The sequence below is a fragment of the Lathyrus oleraceus genome, chromosome 4 (genome assembly GCF_024323335.1).
Source record: "Lathyrus oleraceus cultivar Zhongwan6 chromosome 4, CAAS_Psat_ZW6_1.0, whole genome shotgun sequence".
Lineage (NCBI taxonomy): Eukaryota > Viridiplantae > Streptophyta > Magnoliopsida > Fabales > Fabaceae > Lathyrus > Lathyrus oleraceus.
In genome coordinates, this window is record NC_066582.1 from 11,135,763 (window position 1) to 11,142,834 (window position 7,072).

Consider the following 7,072-nt stretch of genomic DNA (forward strand, 5'->3'; position numbering starts at 1 on the left):
AGGCCAAAGTTTCTAATTTGTAACAAAGTCTAAGTTTAGAAATCACAAGCAAAGAAGGTCTTGAACGGAGGGAGAGATTTGAAATTAAAGAAGTGGGAGATCCAATAGACAAGAATGTCATATAGAACCCCAATTTTCCCTTGGACTTTAGAATCAAGCAATATCAATACACAAATAGTAAGGTGAAGAGCGAGGCATCAAATAAAGATAGCCACATCCAAGCTAGCAACTTCATATTCTTCTTCTTAAGCTTCCATGCATCAAATGACATACTCCTTAAATGGCTCAGAATAAGGCATTAGTCACAGGTTCAGAATAACAATTTCATCAAGACCATGTTGCAGATGAACTCAAAAGGGATCTCAATACTTGCTTCAGATGAAAGTTCAATTCACAATGATTGGCTTCAGAAAAGTTGGCATTGGCCAAGTCCTTTTTGCATAGGGAATGTTGACTAATTCTAAGTCCAATGTCTCAGATCAAATTCAACAGTCCACACAATTTTTTTAGGGTTTTTTGTTATTATTATGTACATTAAGGTCAAAAGGTCACAAACAAAATACACAAACAAATATATACAATCACAATATAATCACAAGATGTGGCTCAAGTGAGCAAAATGGAAATGTCATTAAAGTAAACAAGTTAAATGGTATGAATAATGGCAAATGATAAAGACTTGAACTTAAAGTGCATAAAGTAAATGACTTGAAATTAAAAGTTAGTCAAATGTTAGTTGATTAGTGTAGCGGTGTATTCGTCACTTTATGATTTATTGATTAAACCAAAAGCAAAGCATACAAAGAAATCGAGTCGCCACCGCACTTTTATTTATCCAAAGGATTGGCTAAAAAGCGAACAAAAGCCTAAGAAGTTTTACACATAGAAAACTAATGAAAAGATCAGAGAATCTGGGTAAGGGGTTAATTACGCGATGGGAAGGTGTTAGGAACCCAAAACGTCATAGGTACTCCTAGGGAGCCCTTTTCACACTTGTTGTATAAAAAGTTTATTTGTTTATGACATATTGTGCAAACATGATTGGGAAGATGAGAAAAGAATATACAAGTTATTATTTTTGTGTTTGAACGGAGGAACCCGTTGCCTACGTACCTCTCCATAGAAGGTAAGGATCAAAACGCCGTAGTTCGGCTAAAAAATTTCCAAAAAATATGAGTGGGTTCATTTTAAAACAAAAGCCCTAAGGTCTTTCGTTATCCACGGGAGAAAACTCAACCTTATACAAACAACGGGTCCACCATGTGAGAACAGCTTCAACTTGCTAGTGAGGGGTTAACCCTATAATAAGCAAGGAAGTCTTACAATTCAATCACTAAGGACAAGAAGGTGAGATTAATATCAACCAACTAGGATAAATCAAACCTATGGCTAACGTAAGAAAACTTATCAAGAATGGACAAAGCCACAAAAACAATTGAATGAGTTGGATTAACCAATTAGGATTTATTCACAAAAGAGTGGTCAAAGTATGATTAGAATTCAATTCAAAGAAGTATTATGAAATGGAGTTTTGAAAAAATCAAAAGCCTAAAGCCTAGGTTTCTAATTTGAAAAGAGATGAGAATGTTTGCACAATATTTGTCAAAGTTTTTGAATTAACATGTGAAAAGGGAGTTTTGAAAACACACATAAAAATGGAAGGGTGAGGAAGTAAAACTTCTTAGATGTTCACCTCTTGAAATCATATGTAGATGATTCAAGTGTGTCCTTTGGAATGAGGCAACAGAGCAAATAAGCTAATGCAAAGCAAGGTGATACCGGATGCCAATCAATGGACTTATACCAATCTCACAAACAAAGGTGGATACCGGATACCAATCAATGGATTTACACCAATCTCCTAAAACCAAACAATGATATCGGATGCCAATCAATGGACTTATACCAATCTCACAAACAAACATGGATACCGGATACCAATCAATGGATTTACACCAATCTTCTAAAACAAAACAATGATACCGGATGCCAATCAATGGACTTATACCAATCTCACAAACAAAGGCGAATACCGGATACCAATCAATGGATTTACACCAATCTCCTAAAACAAAACAATGATACCAGATGCCAATCAATGGACTTATACTAGTCTCACACCATATCATTGGAATAACTGCCAAGTAATGGACTTATGCTTGTCTCCTCCATGGACAAAGCAAAAAATGCTATAAAGCAAAGTTATGAAATGACATACAAATGATGATGATAAATGCACTAAGGCACGCTCAAGCAAATATGCACAGATGAATCAAGTAAGCAAACATACAAGTCAATTAGCACACACTATATACAAGCAATTTGGCTCAAGCAAGGTTAGACTTTAAAGTCAACTGGAATGGGGTAAGTTGTGCTCTTAACCTTAACATTGAAGGTTAAGGTGAAGCAGATGAAATGGAGATGAGGAGTGTGCCTCATAGCTCTTATCCCTGGTCAGGGAGAACTTTGAATAATAGAAGGTGTGGGAGTTCAAAAAGTTGGAACTCTCTCCACAAGTGAATGACTCTATAGATCTTGGGTTAATATCCACAATGCATCAACATGTAATGTGAGCAAAGGGATGACACACTGAATAGTAGGAGATGGACTACACATCTCTTTTATCTACCAATTGCCTCATATGAGGACTTTTCCTGCTTGGCACAAAGAGTAAACAATCACAAGCATTGCCTCTTAAGGAGGACTTCAGACAGGTGCCTGGCCACATAACAGGCCAGGTCTTCCAGACTACATGAAGAAGAGAGGTTATACCTAAAGTGGTTAAGCAACCAAGCAAAAACAAGTTCAAAGTGAACTTAAGCAACTAATGTACCTGTTGAAACATCAAACAAATCAGTTCAACTATACAGACAAACAACCAACAGTTAATGCAATAGACAACCAATATAGGCAAAGGCATAAGCCACAAGTCAATCTCAATTGAGTCAACATCAACCTACAAAACACACATTAGTAATCAAAAGCAAATATCAAATGCTCTCAAGATGAGGCATCATCAATTGTGTAACTTGAATGTGTAACCTGAAACAAAGCTTCAAACATGAGAGGCAAACCACTAGGTCAAGGCCTAGGGTCAAAGATGGAGAAAAAATTTAAAACAGAAGCTCAAATTTTACATGATGAAACTTTAAACAATTATTGACACATAGCAGAAAGTCTCACATTAATATCATTTACCAAGTGCATTTCATGATCATTCTAAGTTCAAGACAATTTTAAAGTCCAAATGTGACCAAACAGAATGAAAAATCTCAATTAAATCAGAAATGATTCACAAAAATCTGGAAAAATTCATACATATTCAAGACATCTCATATGATCAGCATGCAAAAAATCAGAATAATTGAGCATCATTTGATAGGGTAAACACATAACACAAGATGAACATGCAAAGGTGTGACACAAATTGTCACACCTACTTAGAAAATTCACAAACCATAAACCAAAAATGATAAAAATGCAAACTCAACACTAAAATGTCAATCAAAGAGTGTAGTTTCATCATGCAAATTTCTAGAAGCATTGGATTAAAATTCATCATTTCATAAAAGATATGGCAAGCAATGTCAAAATAGCATACACATACAAAAACCTTAGGCAAAAATAAATCCAGGCCAGGCACAACTTTGATTATCATGCTGATAAAAAACTAGAGGGAAAGAGAAAACCATAGCAAAAATTCCCATGTCATTTGGATCATTATTGAATTTATTATGATTTTTTAAAGATGCAATTGAAAAATGAAATAAAAATTGAATTAGAAAATGAATTAATGGAAATTATGGAATTAAATTTGAAATGTGGAATTGCCGCCTAGCCTAAATGCATCGTTTCATTTAAAGAAACAACCAACCAATCAGAACGCGCTCATGGCACGCACATGCAAACCCTAACAAGCCAATGGCAACGGTTTTTTTAACATTTTAGGAAACGGAAAAGCGTGGCTAATGCAATCAGAAAATCGTGGCCAAAACGCCTGATTCATCTTCTCCAACGCGTTTCCAGAAATAGCAACAAAGCAAGAACATGGATGAACAAATCTCCCAGAATTGAAAAGCAAGCACATAATCGTGAAGCACACACATCATACATCAAGAATCAATCATTAATCAAGCTTCTAACATCCTAAATAGCATGGATCGAGTGAAACAAATTTCAACATGAAAACTTCAATTCCTCGAATCTAAGTGGATAATGCATGGAATCAAACGATTTAAAGCTCAGCATGCTCACACAAACACGATCTACAAGCTTAGCATAACAAAAATGAGATTAGAGAGAATCGATTTCAACACCTCTTGGAGAGCAGCTTTCAAATCCACGAGTTCCTGGCCTTGTAGTGCTTAGATCTTCCCCTAGCAAGCTTGTGGAGTGTATTGGATGAGGTTTGGATGTTCAATTGAGCTTGAATCCACGGATTTTGCAATTCACCATTGATGTTCTTCAAGCTCAAGCTGCTTCGAATGGCACGGATTCACCTGGATCTAGCTTGAATTTTGCTCAGTGATGATGTTAGATGAAGAATGAAGCAAGGATTATGCAATTGATTTGAAGAAATGAGAGAAAAAATTAAGAGAGATTTTGATGAAAATTTTGGATCTGAAATTTGTGAATTGTGGTTAGTGTTTTCTGTTAGGTTTTCACTTATATACTCCTAATTAGTCAAGTTCCTAATCATGCTTAACAAATGGTAATTGAAATTAGTGAAAACAAGGTGTTTGGACAAAATGTGGTTTTTCACCCTTGCATGAAAATGGTTAATGAACAGTGCACGAAAATTACTTAATTTCACTCAAAATGCAATTTAAAAATTATTGGAAATGGCAAAATGTTTGAATTATGCACCAATTTCAAATTTTAGAAATTCCCTCCAAAAATCCAAAATTTTGCAAATGTTCATGAAATGGGAATTGAAGCAATGTAATGCAAGATTATGAAATTATAGGTCATGACAAGAATTTAGCAAAAAGAGCCACATGATTTGGAGCTATGGTTTGAAAGTTATGCACTTTTGAAGTTCAATCCACACTTGGCCATGTTTTGATCATAACTCTTCAACCACAAATGAGAAATTCATGTTCTTGGACATTTTGGAAATGGGAGAGAAAGATATACAACTGTCATGTTCAACAAAATTTCATTTGAAGCATTTTTAGGGATGTAATCTTGAGGAGAAAACCTTTCCATTTTTGGCAAATTTGAATTATAGGTCACTTTCTATTTTTGGAAAGTTTTCATCTGACTTCAAATCCTTCATTGTCGATGTTTGAAATGTCAAATGAGACTTGTTTGAACATGAATGAAGTATTTCCCATCACTTCCCACCTCCAAAATTACAGTTGACCGAGCAGTTGATTGGCTAGGGTTTCAGTTGATTGAAGAATGCCTTGAAAAAAATCAAGCCTCTACCACTTGAGATTCTGATTCAAAATAACATCATAGCTCATATGAACTCTTATGAATGATTATGGTGCCCAAATTCTCAAGAATGGCCACCATCTATTGCTCAATGGCTGCCTTTGACTGCCTTGACTTGTGATTGCTTCATCTGCAAGACAAGGGTTAGATGACATATTTTTGTACTTTTGGTTAGTGATAGAAGGAAAAACAATGATATACAACTGCAAAACATGCTTGGTGATCAAGAATCAACACTCAAAAGTTAACCCACCCACGAGGAAGGAAGGCAAGGTGCACAATGATCCTTGAGGCAATGATATGATATGATATGATGCCATGAGGGATCTTAGGGACAAAATTGGGGTCTTACAATTAGAAGTTAGTATTGCTTTTGCTTTTCAATTGTTTAAGCCATTCTTTGGAGAACACTCAACCCTCTATTCACAAGCATGGATCCTTGAACCAAGACATCTTCCAAAGGAAAGGAAAAAAGGCCAAGTTTCGACACAATACCATGAAAAGGGGGGAGACTTACAATCTCACTTACTTGAATGCTATGCTTTTGGGTCAAAATTTAGTGCTATGTTAAGCAATCGTAATTGGACTTATGTAGAAGTCACTACTATCTGAGGTCGGGCAATAGAAATTTTAGTGTTAATGCATGTTAGAGATATGTTATTATGAACCATACTCCTAAAACATACCACACTTAAAATAAAATGGCAAAAGGGTGGACCTAATCTCATTCATACTTATATTGGTTTATGAACCAATTAGCCTTAGGATATAGAGATATCATAGGTCAATGGAATGGATGGGACAGAAAGGGATTGGAGATGAAGAGGGAGGGGAAATGAAAAAAACTCAAATTGGTCATGGGAAGACTTTTATCAAATTAAAATCATTAATTCATATTGGGAGATGAAATGTACATTTCATCAATCCCCTAAATCCAATGATTTTAATCCAACAAAGTCAAATCAACCTTGACCAAGGCCCAACAACAGTAGTCAAACTCAACAAGTCAACAAAAATAGCTCAACACAATTTATTTACAATTAAATAATTAAAAATCAATTAAAAAATGCATTAAATTAAAATATGGTTGATCAAAATCCTAAAACCTCTTCAAAACACCAAATAAATGGCCAAGAGATTTATCATAGGTCAAATAAGGTCAAAGGACCTTGGGGGAAATTTTTTCATTATTTTTGGAAACTTAAAAGTATTTTTAAACAATTAAAAATATGCACAAAAACAATTAAATCATGAAAAATATTAATATTGATCCAAAAAAATAATTTTAATTCAAAAAATGAAAGAGAAAAATATTTGAGAATTTTTGGTGAAAGTCCCATATTTTTTGGATCAATATTAAAATTAATATGAATTAATGAAAATAAAGCATTTATAATGAAAATCAGAAATTACAAAAAAACATGGACCACTTGATCTCCCTCATTAATTGAGGTGGCAGATCAAGTGGATCCAAGCGCGCGTTCCACATGGTCATTAGTCAACAGCGCTGCAGGGATGGTAATCAAGACCAACACGTGAATTAAAATAATTTAAACAGATCATGTGGTTAGAAGCATGCCAACGCACCACCGAAGCCAGAGCTCCGGTCTTCTTCTCCGGTGGACCTCATCGG